Genomic DNA, 14645 nt, shown 5'->3' with positions numbered 1-14645 from the left:
TCTTCCTACCTGAATTGCAATTATTTTAAGTCTATTGACCTTTCTGCTGAAATTAAAGAATTCCTTGAAAATGACCGTCTGCTTCCTATACACACTACACTTTGTATGTTGAAGTCAAGAGAAAACTTTGTTGTTGAGAGGTCCGAAATTCGTTAAATAGAGGTAAATAAGCAGCAAAAACTCTCAAATGTCATGGGACCAGGTAAATATTCGTTGTGTAGAGGATTTCGTTAGGTGGAGGTATGTTATAGAGAGGTTCGACTGTATATTAGTTTGTTCAACATCCTACAGTTTATAATAGACAGGCCCTTATTGACAATTACTTGTGAATAGCTCCTCGAATAACAATGTTTTGAAATACTATTGTTCACGTAGGCTTCAGCAACACCTTTCTGCAAGAAGGACGTTGGCAGTTGTGCATGTGTCAAACTGGTTGGAATCTACAATCTACAAATTGACACCCTGGCTCACTAGAGCAACTGTTTAAAGGTAGTTTACAAATAATAGCTGTCACGAAAGGCAATTCATTCATTTCAAACAAAGACATCTCATTATTTGTCCGTTGCAGTTGAGAGCAGATTGGAATGTCAACATACAATACAATAAACAAAATAAAACTTAAATTTCATATTAGGTGGATAAAACAATTCTTTTAGAATCAGTATGAGAAGCAGAAGGTGATATAATTGAAAAAATAAAATATCCCTAATTCCATGTGGAAAGAACTTCCTGACAAAAGGCATGTGACCATGATGTGTGGAGGGCTCTTGTGCGAGAGGCTAAAGCTCACATCGAGCTGTAAAGCCAGAAGAGGAAGAATTTATCATGAGTACCACGACTGGAGTCCTGGGTACTGCCGTGCTACCAATTTCTCCTAAATCGGTTGGATAGCAAATTTTCACCTATTAACCCAAGGAGGGTTATCGGCTCCAACGTAATAGATTCTTGGTAAACTATGAATGGATCTATCACCTATGAATGAGAAATCCAGTTTTCAGAGCAAATGAACTTATAATCTTCAGAAGAATTTTGGCAATATACTACACAAATACACAAAGAACAATATCTTACACGCTTAAGCATCTAAAGTCACTACAAGCTAAATACTTATCCAATTTATATAGTTGAAAAAAATGGCTACAGGCTTGTATACACAAGAAACAAATTATAGACAAAATAGAACACTATAAACTGTTTAAAACTCAATTTAAAACATTATAAATTTCAATTAAACAGAAAAATATTCAGAGAGCACAAAACACTTTCCATAGCCAGCCACCATTTTTAGAGAGAAGAAGGAAGCCTAGCCACAAGGAACAGAGCAAAGCTTTGTAGACACCTCAAACCAGTGTTGACGTTACGGACACGTCACCAAAAAATTATAAATTACAAGTTTAGAATTCACATTTTATATTTGTTCTCAAAAAAACTATTTTGAAACTGTTATTTTAAATTTTATATATCCTCTATATTATCTGTTAATTCTGTTAACTCTGTTCACAGAGTTTGTTTTTTCAGTGATACCATTGAACATGCAACACAATCATTTACGATAAATTCTCAGTCAAAAAGTTGTCCGTATATCGATGACTCTGATATTTACTATGAAGTTTTATAGATCTTGAATTGAAGATTCGATTCCAATCGAGAAAAAATGTAATATTACAAATACCCCCTCTTGACATAAAAAATTTTACTGTTTGAAAATTTAAAGAAAAAAATTACATTGACCCAAATGGAAAATTTTGAATTGTAAATTCAAGAACAGTAACAATTTTTTTATAAAAAACATTACATGTTGTCCTATAATATTGAAAATTATTATAAAAATTCATCAATAGCATTTGTTATATGTTTCCAAACAATATTTCAAAGTATAGAGTATCAAAATTACTTTTGATTTAGCTTTATAATTTAAAGGAAAATATCTCAACAGAAAGTTTAATATATAAAGAATAGTTTTTTGAAATTGCACATAAATTTAATAGATAGAAAAATTCAATTTTTATTGCATAAAAAAATTAGTATGTTGAATAAAAAGTTTATTATTATTTTTTTTAAATGAATTGATTAATTGTTACATTTAATTTTCACATAAAATTTCAATAAATCAAAAAATGTTTATTTCTTTCACTATTGACGCGGTTGATGTTATTGATGCAAATTTTGGAAAACAGTCCGTTAAGGCACTCAGTATGATTTTCAGTTAAGTGTGACTCCAGTGTGATGACGTTAGTGTTGGGCTGATCCGAATACTCGTAGTGTTGGGCTGATACTTGTAGTCGACTGATGCATATCAAACTCGATACAGGTGACATCTCAGTTAGCATTGCCTCATGCTTGTAGTAGACGACTGCATACCAAACTCGATACAGGTGACATCTCAATTAGCATTGCCTCATGCTTGTAGTAGATGGCTGCATACCAAACTCGATACAGAGTCACGTAAATTTTGTATCATATTTGTAATTATACAATGTACATTTCAGGCTTGAAATGACAATGTAATTTGTTTTTTGGAAAAGAGATAGACGCTGCATACAGGATTAATTTAGGTGAGGATTAATTTAGGTAAGGTTTGGTTTTTTGATATTTTCAGTGTTCAAGGTTTAGAGTTCTGCATACAGGAATAATTTAGGAGAGGATTTTTGAATCAATTCTTCCATGATACTGTGACTGTTATTCTGAATTCAAAGTGGCGAACGTGAACATGGATGGCAATTACCTCCAGGTAATGTAGTAGTGTTGAAGTTTGAGATACAAGGTCAGCAATAAGCGTTGGCATTGTCATTGGCGTATGCTTTGGTGTCGGCATTGGCATCAGCATTGATATTGGCATTGGTATAGACATTGGCGCAGGCATTGGCATCGGCGTAGTTATTGGCGTAGATATTGACATCAGTGTAGATATTGGCGTAGCTATTGGCATTGATATTGGTGTAGGCATCAGTGTAGATATTGGTGTAGTTATTGGTGTAGTTATTGGTGTAGTTATTGGTGTAGTTATTGGTGTAGATATTGACATCAGAGCAGATATTGGCGTAGTTATTGGTGTAGATATTAGTGTAGATATTGACATCAGAGCAGATATTGGCGTAGTTATTGGTGTAGATATTGGTGTAGATATTGGCGTTGACATTGTTGTAGGCATCAGCGTAGATATTGGTGTAGACATCAGCGTAGATATTGGCATAGTTATTGGTGTAGGTAGTGGCGTAGTTATTGTTGTTCAATTGATGAGTCACACTAGTTCGAAAATCACCCAAATGTTCTTAACACTCTTCATGGCGTTCACTTGGTGTCGATTTCGAGATTCACATGATAATTATTTCAATGTTAATGTCTGTGCTGTACCTGTTATCTTAAAATGCTTATAAACTAAAAGGAAAATTTTGATTAGGCTATCAATACAATCTAATACACATGAAAATTATTTTTAAGTATATAATCAATATAAAATTGAAATTTGTTAACATCTTATTATACAGTCAGCAATACATAAATTGTGAAATTTGGAGACATCAATTACAAAATTTCACTAGAAAAAAAAATTCATTTCCATTTATTCATTGTTCAAATATTTTATAAAAAGCAAATTATTCAATATTATTAATCATCGTTTATTGGATACTATAGTTTATTTCGACTTTTCAATGTTCTAAACACAAACTACATTTCATGACAAAACTTTACTATCAATCATTAAACAAGAAATCATTCAAATCATCAATAATATTTTGCTTCAAAGGCAATCAATATTCATAAGTAATCTGCATCTATGGCAATCAACATTATTAATCATTATTTTGCATCTATGGCAATCAACATAAGTAATCAACACAAAAAAATATTATCTCATTACTGCCTCTCTAAGTCATAACCTCTGTTATTCCTTCTTTAGGCAATAATGGGTTTCCATCTCAAAAAACAATCACATACCAGCAAAATTCTAATCAGCAAACCCCACTAGAAATTCTACATACACTCCAGCATCCATTTCAAATGATAATCAATCATATCAAAATTTATAGAACAAACAATTTTTAAAATTTAGAAAAAGACATCAATTACAAAAACTTTAGAGAAATTTTAACCTTTAACTCATTTCAATTAATAATATAACAAGACGTTTTTATTCAATGAAAACATTATTCAAGTTAACTTTCATTAATACATCTCATATATATGGCTACACAATTCATTAATACTTTCAAATTTTAAAGTTTATTTATTATAACAAAAGAATTTATACATAAGAATAGATTTCAGCATGTTCTAAATTGAACCATTTATTTTTTAAATAATTTCATAATTTAAAGACTGTATAATAAATACAAACATTTCAAGATTACAATACAAAGATGATCAAGATGGATAATGGGTAAATAAGTTCCCTAAAAAATACAAACAAGAGAAAAAGAAAATTGGGTAAATAAATTTCCTAAAACAATGTACACAAAATTGATACACTTCACATAAGTGATACATGATGAGAAAATATATCCCAAGCACACAATTATTTACACTATAATGGATAGATTTTAGAAAAGTTAAGTTTTATCAACAATTTAAAGATTAGGAAAATAAACTACTATTTTAACTTCTAATATTATTTCAGAAGAATACAAATTTAAATGACTATGGACAAGATTGGTTAAGATATGCATCATAGAAGAAATTTACTGAACATTACACAAAGACAGGAAAGAATCGAAATTTGAAAAGATTAAGGGCCAAGAACAATAGGCTACAGGAAAGAAAAAAGACACAATTATGGACTCTTACCATACACTGCGTAGCGATTATGCTATTCTGAATCCCGGCATAACACAGGATTCCTAATCATTGTGTGCTTGGGAATACCCTTTCATCATGTGATTCACAGTCATCATCTTGTAAATAAGCAACTTGAAACAACCTTTGAATACTAACACATCAATGGTGACTTTGTGTTTTGTTTTCTTCAAGAACATGATTTTATTCATGGGTTCATTTGTTTCAACAAAGCCGTTTTGCTTACTAAAGTTAGTCATGTTTACTAAATAATGCTTTGCATACACCCTTTCAATTTTCAATTGAAAGTTGAATTCATCAACTTGATTCAAAGCAAGATTCATTTTGTTTACATTGTTCCTAACCTCTACAGAAACCTGTCTCATGTAAACATTCACTTTACTTACTGTTTTCAACTATCAATTTGGCAATACTACTTTCTTTACTGTTGACTTTCAATAAAGACAACTCCCTACCTACTACATTACTCAATTCTACTATCTCATTGAAATTTATTTTTTCAATAGCAGTAACTAGGCCTACATTATCTGAAACTTGAACTAATTGATCTTGTATCTTAATACTACTATTATCCTGCTTCAATTTGCTTTCATCATCATGATTATCTTTCAATGTTTCATGTGCATCTTTCAATAGAAAGTTTATACTAACCTGCTCTAGTCTAATGCTAGCAAATTCTTGCTTCATATCATCAAACCTAGCATTTTGATCTTGTTTCAAATTATCAATCTTAGCATTTTGCTTATCAAACTTAGCATTTTGCTCATCAAATCTAGCATTTAGCTCATCAAACCTAGCATTTTGCTCATCAAACTTTTGTGTTAAGAATGCTATAAGATTCAGATCATTTTTAATGTTTGCCATTTTGCTAGTCTGCACAGATAATATATTCATTAGGACTTGATCTCTCTTGAACCGATTTCCCATTCAGCAGTATACCATTCATAACCCATCAAGACATCTATCCTACCAATAATTTTTTATAACCAGGGATTTCATAGTGTACCATTTGGGACATATTTATTTTGTAATTCGGTCCCACCACAGGGGTAACATTTGCCGTGCTACCAATTTCTCCTAAATCGGTTGGATAGCAAATTTTCACCTATTAACCTAAGGAAGGTTATCGGCTCCAACGTAATAGATTCTTGGTAAACTATGAATGGATCTATTGCCTATGAATGAGAAATCCAGTTTTCAGAGCAAATGAACTTATAATCTTCAGAAGAATTTTGGCAATATACTACACAAATACACAAAGAACAATATCTTACACGCTTAAGCATCTAAAGTCACTACAAGCTAAATACTTATCCAATTTATATAGTTGAAAAAAATGGCTACAGGCTTGTATACACAAGAAACAAATTATAGACAAAATAGAACACTATAAACTGTTTAAAACTCAATTTAAAACATTATAAATTTCAATTAAACAGAAAAATATTCAGAGAGCACAAAACACTTTCCATAGCCAGCCACCATTTTTAGAGAGAAGAAGGAAGCCTAGCCACAAGGAACAGAGCAAAGCTTTGTAGACACCTCAAACCAGTGTCGACATTACGGACACGTCACCAAAAAATTATAAATTACAAGTTTAGAATTCACATTTTATATTTGTTCTCAAAAAAACTTTATTTTGAAACTGTTATTTTAAATTTTATATATCCTCTATATTATCTGTTAATTCTGTTTACAGAATTTGTTTTTTCAGTGATACCATTGAACATGCAACACAATCATTTACGATAAATTCTCAGTCAAAAAGTTGTCCGTATATCGATGACTCTGATATTTACTATAAAGTTTCATAGATCTCGAATTGAAGATTCGATTCCAATCGAGAAAAAATGTAATATTACAGTACACAGTAATAACATTTTGAAGGAAAATCAGGCAGGTTTCCGAAAAGGGTACTCAACAGCAGATAATTCATTTAATCTTATTTCATTGGCGGAATTGAAAACAGCAAAAAAAGTGGTAAATTATATGCCTTCTTTGTGGACTACCGGGCTGCATTCGATACAGTGGATAGAGGAGCTTTGTTTTATAAATTATCATCTATGGGACTGTCCACTAGGTTTCTTTCAGTAATAAAGAGCTTGTACAGTGGCACAAACTCGAGTGTGTGGTATAAGGGTGGCGTAATGGAGTCGTTTGGTACAGATACAGGTCTCAGACAAGGCTGCTTACTCAGTCCTTTGCTGTTTGCATTGTTTTTGAATGATATTGAGGAGGAATTGAGAGGAGGTGCCACTACGGGTGGTGTTAAGCTCGGTGTACTCATGTATGCCGATGATATAGTGGTGCTGGCAGATACTCCAAGAGAATTACAAGGCATGATAGAGAGGTTAGAGCAGTATTGTGAGAGGTGGAGACTAGAGATAAACCTGGAGAAATCAAAAATTATTATTTTTAGAAAAGGTGGAAGAAGGAGTGGTGATGAAAAGTGGGTTTTTAATGGAGAAGCTATAGAAATTGTTAACAGGTATAAATACCTAGGAGTAACACTCACGCCAAACTTGAGTTTCACCCCGCACCTAGCTGATAGATTGAAATGCGCAAAGAGAGGTTTGAATGCTGCATGGAATCAGGTGATAAATGATTGAAAGGTGCCGTTAGCTTCCAAATGGGTATTGTTTAGAGCGGTAGCAAGAGCGATAATGTGTTATGGAGCTCAGATATGGGGATATAGAAAATTCGAGGAAGCAGAGAAGCTCAAACGATATTTCATAAAAAGATTGTTTGGTTTACCCTATAATACGCCCAACTATGTCATTTTTCTAGAAAATATGGAGTCATCAATATATTATTTCACTCACAGTTTGCAGTCTTCGTATATTGTAAAAGTTTTGTCTTATACGAAGGATAGGTATCCGAAAAAAATAGCGTTACAAATAATCAGTCAGAGATTGTCATGGTATGAACATTGGAATGATATGGCCAGAGATTTAGAGAAAAGCTTGAATAGACATAGCTTTGCCAATTGGTAAGGAGAACTAAAAAAATTGAGAGAAGGCGTGAATAGTGTGAGATTTCAAAGTAGGGCAGCAGAAGCAGGATACCACAAAATTTATAGAAGGTTAAATCTAAACTTAGGAAATGACAGTTACCTTAAAAGCGATATTACCTATTTTGGGGACCCAAGAGTTTACAGTAATTATGAACGGTAGTGATTGGAGAAGCCTCGCATTACACTGTAGTGATGCGTGGAAATACCGATGGTTTTTGATAAATAACTTCAATTATTAAGTTACAACTCGCGCTTCGCGCACGGTAGGGGGCTTCGCCCCCTGCACCCCCAGTAGGATGGTTTAGCAGCCTCCGCGCTTCGCGCTCCGGCTGGGAGGCGGGCTTCGCCCGCCCAATGGTCTTTTATGACTGTATAGTGTTGGGTAGCAGCCTCCGCGCTTCGCCCGCCCAATCGTTTTCTATGACTATATAGGGTTGGATAGCAGCCTCCGTGCTTCGCGCTCCGGCTGAAATGCGGGCTTCGCCCGCACAATTGTCTTTTACGACTAAATAGTGTTGGGTGGCAGCCTATTATTTATATTACGAAATCCCTAATAAAATGAGATCATTCAAAACGTACTGTCTTCAATGAGTACAAAGTTACAATTTTTCAAAAATAAGTAAAGTTTTAAGAAAAAATGAATTTTGATAAATTCTCATTCTTCATCAACAATATCCTCCGATTTTTACAATTGAAATTTATAATTCAAAATTCCTTTGGGCGTAGTTTTGAGTTCTACAATTTGAGACAAGGTAGAGCGCTCTTTCTCTTATAGATTTTCAAGTACACCTGATAACAATGCTCCTTGTATTTTGGAAAATACCTTATTTTTAGCTTCAACCATCACCAGCAACTCCATAATCTTGTCATAACATTGAGATTTTGTACCATGATATAAGTTCATTAGATCATGTTCTATAAGAATGAACATGAGTAATACTAATAGAAAGAATAATACTAGGGAAAGTATCTTTGATTTCATGATTTTTTCAACAATCTAATCTTACACTAGGATCATATTCTCCCATGAATCGTTTTCAGCAACTAAAAGAGGAGATTCTGTTCTAAAATTCAAGATCAAGTATTTTTCTATAATTTATCTGAATATAGAAATTGGCCATTTCTTTGTGTACTGGAAAATGAACCATTTATATTTTAGGTATATTTGGGCCATTCTGTATCTTGCACAAGGAAATCTTGCATGAAAAAATTGGACTTCTCTCATGTATCCAAATTGAGAATTCAGATCTACAATATAAAATGCAAGCACACCCCCTTTTGATGTCTATAGTGACTGAACTATAGTAACTGTAGTTTTTTCAAACACTACTTGTGAAATAGGTGGGGGGGATCGGGGCGATCCGCGCCTGTCGCCACCTTCTATAGAAGATAGATGTGACTCATGTTATAACATTATAATTAGTCCAGTCAATTTAGACATGAAAAAGAGGCAATATTTTATATTCATTGTAGTTCTTGATTTTTTAGGGTTTGTATGCATAAGAGAAGTCCAGAACCAATTTTCGCATGCAAAATTTCCTTGTACAGAGTGGCCCAAATACCTAATATGTCTGGTTCATTCTCCAGTTCTGAGCTATTACAATCAAATCCAGTCATTGGGCAAAAAAAATCCTCTCTCTCCTTTTTTACTGTATATAAAATTCAGAATAAAATTAAATCATTCAGACCTCTCTAACTTCAATCAGTTCTATCCTACAGTTTTTCCAAAACGAGTAGAATCTCATGGAAAAATCAATTTTGATAAATCTTATAGTATTTAATCAACAATATCTTCCGATTGTCACAATTCAAAAATGTATAATTCAACATCCTACTAGGCGTAATTTTGTGCTCTACAATTTGAGAACAGGTAGAACGCTCTATCTCAAAGATTTTAAGGGCACCTCAAGGATCGAAATTTCATTCATAACTTTTGATACAATGTTCGGATCTTCCCGTACGCTCTTTCTTTTCGGCTTGTCAAGGTAGTTGGAAATCATATATCATGAGTCAAGTTCCTAAGAGAAATGGGAAATTTTTTGTTGAGTGTACACTGTACTTCAAGTCTTCAACCCATATTCCATACACAAAATAATGACAATTTATTTATTCAATGCTACATATCTTATGAAATAATTCAGATGTAAAATCAAAATCTAGTCAAGGATGTGAGGAATTTCCTCCTCTTCTCACTCCAATCAACAATACTTTCGATTTCAATACCATTAGAAAGTTACAACCGATTGAAAAAGTGACGATTGAAGTTTTACCATTTTTTCGCAATTCCACTGTTAAACAAGAGTCTCTTAAACGAGAATCATACATCATAGAAACTCATGATTGGTTCTAAATTTTATCCTATAGGAGCTCAGTTACTGTAAAATCTGACAAAGCATTTATAGGAACGGTTCCACTTGTTACTCGTTCCGCTACTACGTAGACATCATGTCGTCATTTTCCGTCTGTGCTGTCCGGTGACGTCACAGTCACGGTTCTATGGCACTGCTAGATTCAAGTTGGTTTTCTATACTTTTCGTCGTGTTATTTGTCGTTTCAATTTTAATATTAGTACTATTCGATTTTTTGGAATTTATTTTGTCTTTAGGCATCTTACTTTCTAGATATTTGTTACTTTTTCACCAAACGTTTGTAAACGTTTTACTTATGTTTCAAACACATCCGGCATGTCCCTTTTTTCAACCGAGCATTAGCTGTTTCCTTGTCTTTCAATGGAGTCTAGTTGGTGGGTGCACATCTCGCTCCCGGTCTAAACTTTTCATCCAAATTCATCTGATCTACGGAACGTTTTTAAAAGTGAATTATTCTTTCAAATTAATTCGTTTATTCTATTCTTCAATTGTGATTCAATTATTCATCGATTTCTTCGCATATTTACGCTGATAAACTTTGTCAAGTTCACAACCTCATGTGGGCGTTAATTGCCATTCTTCTAACGATTGGCTTCACCTCTTGAAACTCAAACTTTCAAGTTCATCATCTCTACCATTTGGAAATCAATCTAAAAATTCCACAACTTGAAGGTCGGATTATTCGTTTGGAATTCTACATGCTCCTGCTCACATTTACACTGGGGGATTTGCCTGCTGTGGTGGACGCTTCCATTCTTGTCATCGCATGGCCAGATCACATCGTCGCTTGCTGATGTCCTGTTCCTTTGGGTATTGCGGATTCCTTGCCTGTCTCCCTGGCTGCATCTCCTCTTCAAAATTTCATTCAGGTTACGTAAATCATTCTATTCAATTTTCATTTACGCATGTATTACATAATTGTTCATAAAATGCTGCAGCGTTTCGATATTGGATCACGCTCTCTATTTCTAAGTCAAACAGTTTTATGTGCATTTATACAATTTTTGTAGCTATCATTCAACTTTTTCGGCAATTAAAAACATTTAATTGTCCAAACATTTGGTAATCGAGCCTATTTTCATGAATTCAATATATTACAGTGCATGTCTCATTGAGAGCACTGTCCTATATAATGTCAAGGTTATAATATGTACTTCATTGTATTTAATAGCTACCCTTAGCTCTTAAGTGTCATTTTAAGGCCACTGACGCCTATTAATTGTTCTATTGATGTCTATCTTGACATTCAATTCACTGAGGCCACCGACGCCTATTAATTGTTCTATTGATGTCTATCTTGACATTCAATTCACTGAGGCCACCGACGCCTATTAATTGATCTATTAATGTCTATCTTGACATTCAATTCACTGAGGCCACCGACGCCTATTAATTGATCTATTAATGTCTATCTTGACATTCAATTCACTGAGGCCACTGACGCCTATTAATTGTTCTATTGATGTCCATCTTGACATTCAATTCACTGAGGCCACCGACGCCTATTAATTATCTATTGATGTCTATCTTGACATTCAATTCACTGAGGCCACCGACGCCTATTAATTGTTCAATTGATGTCTAACTTGACATTTAATTTACTGAAGGCCTATGCCGCCTATATTTTAATGTATTCTATTTGTTGAGCACTATCTACAGCTTATTGTCATTTATTATTATTCCTTTTGTCAATTGATGTCTAACTTGACATTTAATTTACTGAAGGCCTATGCTGCCTATATTTTAATGTATTCTATTTGTTGAGCACTATCTACAGCTTATTGTCATTTATTATTATTCCTTTTGTAAATCATTAAGATTGAAATTTGCAGCAATAACTTTTCATTATAGCACTCAATTTATATTTGCAATTCAGGTATCATTAATATTACCTTTTCAATTATTGTCAGGCTTCAATGGTCATTAATGTCATTGACCTAATTTCATTTAAATTTTGTATTTCTCTAACGTTTTTTATCACATGTTGTAATTATCCCAAGATTTTTCGACTCAATCTACTTACAATTGTTTTTGTATGTGGCCATCTGCCTATTATTATTTTATTATTATTAAATCTTATCTTGTTGACTCATTTGGTCTTTTATTGGCGTACTTACCACACTTCAAGCTATCAGTATTTTTATGCACAGAATTCAAAGATTTATTTGTAGATATTAATACCAACTATCATTCACAGTCCACTGCCCTGACTTTGGATTCTGTCAGTTACCATAAATATTTATCTTCAACTACTGTTTTCCATCTTAGCAGATTCAGCCACAAAGTTTCTTCTAAAAGGTCATGAAGATTATTTCAAAATCGATTTACGATTTTAGTTTTGCTCTTTATTGCTCTACTTATAATTTTGTATTCGAACTACCGAGATCGTGAATATGAGGAGAATGTCTTCAATCTCTTGATATTTCCAAGTTATTGAATCGTACCGTGCATCCAAGTGAACTATGAATAAAAATGATAAAATCAACAGCATTTTTTGCGTTTCAAGTTTATCAACATGGTCGGAATTGATTAGCAGATTCAGCCACAAAGTCTCTTCTAAAAGGTCATGAAGATTATTTCAAAATCGAATTACGATTTTAGTTTTGCTCTTTATTGCTCTACTTATAATTTTGTATTCGAACTACCGAGATCGTGAATATGAGGAGAATGTCTTCAATCTCTTGATATTTCCAAGTTATTGAATCGTACCGTGCATCCAAGTGAACTATGAATAAAAATGATAAAATCAACAGCATTTTTTGCGTTTCAAGTTTATCAACATGGTCGGAATTGATTAGCAGATTCAGCCACAAAGTCTCTTCTAAAAGGTCATGAAGATTATTTCAAAATCGAATTACGATTTTAGTTTTGCTCTTTATTGCTCTACTTATAATTTTGTATTCGAACTACCGAGATCGTGAATATGAGGAGAATGTCTTCAATCTCTTGATATTTCCAAGTTATTGAATCGTACCGTGCATCCAAGTGAACTATGAATAAAAATGATAAAATCAACAGCATTTTTTGCGTTTCAAGTTTATCAACATGGTCGGAATTGATTAGCAGATTCAGCCACAAAGTCTCTTCTAAAAGGTCATGAAGATTATTTCAAAATCGAATTACGATTTTAGTTTTGCTCTTTATTGCTCTACTTATAATTTTGTATTATATCAAGCAAAGGAAATACATTTACGACAAAAATACACATACATAATAACAGGGGTAGGTGAATCTTTTTAAAGAGTATCAATCAATTTCCTCCTTATAATATACAATGAAACTGGATGTTATTTTACTGAATGCTAAGAAGATAGTGGCTCTTATAAGTTTATAATGAGAGAAATTCATTGAATTTTCAAATTACTCCCTCTTCCCCAATCTCCCGCTAGACGGCTAGCCTAACAGCATTTAGTTCATAATGCAAAATTAGAACTTTCCACTATGGGTACAGTCCATGAAAAAGGTTGACAACCATTGGCTATTCAATGAAAACAAAAAGCAACTGAAATAATATTAAGGTCAACAATCTTTGGCTATTCAATGGAAAAAAAAGTAACTGAAACAATATTATTGTTAATGAGCAGTTTTGACATCATTTTTATTAGAATCATTTTAGAATAATAATAGAGAAATATAATGCTGCATTACACAGCACCTCAAGAACATGTCATGATTAAAATTATTCCATGCTCTTTCTCAATTTTTAAGTTCAAAATCGCAATATTGTGGATTAAATTAGATTGATTTAAATTTTTTCAATTATTGAATTGAAGTACATAATGTAATAAAGTTTGGATTATATTACATGTTTATAATGGACAATAGTTTATCTGGCCACTCATTCACTTATTGTTTTCTAGTTCTTGTTGATTAGAAATAAAAATTAATCCTCTTTGTCACTGGAGATGCAGCATTCATGCGATCTGGAGAGTTGAGAGTAGCAAGTGATTAGAATAAGAAAAATGAATGTCTAGTCTATGTATTATTAGCAAAACAATGACATGCATGCCTCAAGCCACAAATGCTGTCAGCAGTTGTTTTGCTGGGGGGAGAGAGTGGTGTGAACTGGTTTGTTGGAGAGGGAAGTGTAGGATGCCAATGACTCCCCACTACGTCCCCCTACTATGGTACTAAACCAGCTCAGACAGAAATCGTCATTTGCGTATACAAGCGCTTTCTACCGGTATAAGTGATACTACACATTAGGCGAAAAAATAGTCGGTAAGAATGTTCCCTCTGATCCCTTCTTCTTTGTGACTGGATAGAGAGAGGTGGAGACTGATTGTAGAGCAGGCCAAAACTCGAATATCGGGTTGTAGTGCCACATAATGATGATGAAAACAAAAAATATAACATAAATTTCACGTTATAGATAACACAATATGTTTGGTGATAATTAATATCTATTTAATAAATCCTTTTAGCATTCTGCGCCTGTACACAACACATTGTCTTTGATAAAAAACTTG

Source organism: Nilaparvata lugens, chromosome 1 (assembly GCF_014356525.2).
Source record: "Nilaparvata lugens isolate BPH chromosome 1, ASM1435652v1, whole genome shotgun sequence".
NCBI lineage: Eukaryota > Metazoa > Arthropoda > Insecta > Hemiptera > Delphacidae > Nilaparvata > Nilaparvata lugens.
Note: the sequence above shows the minus strand (reverse complement) of the source record.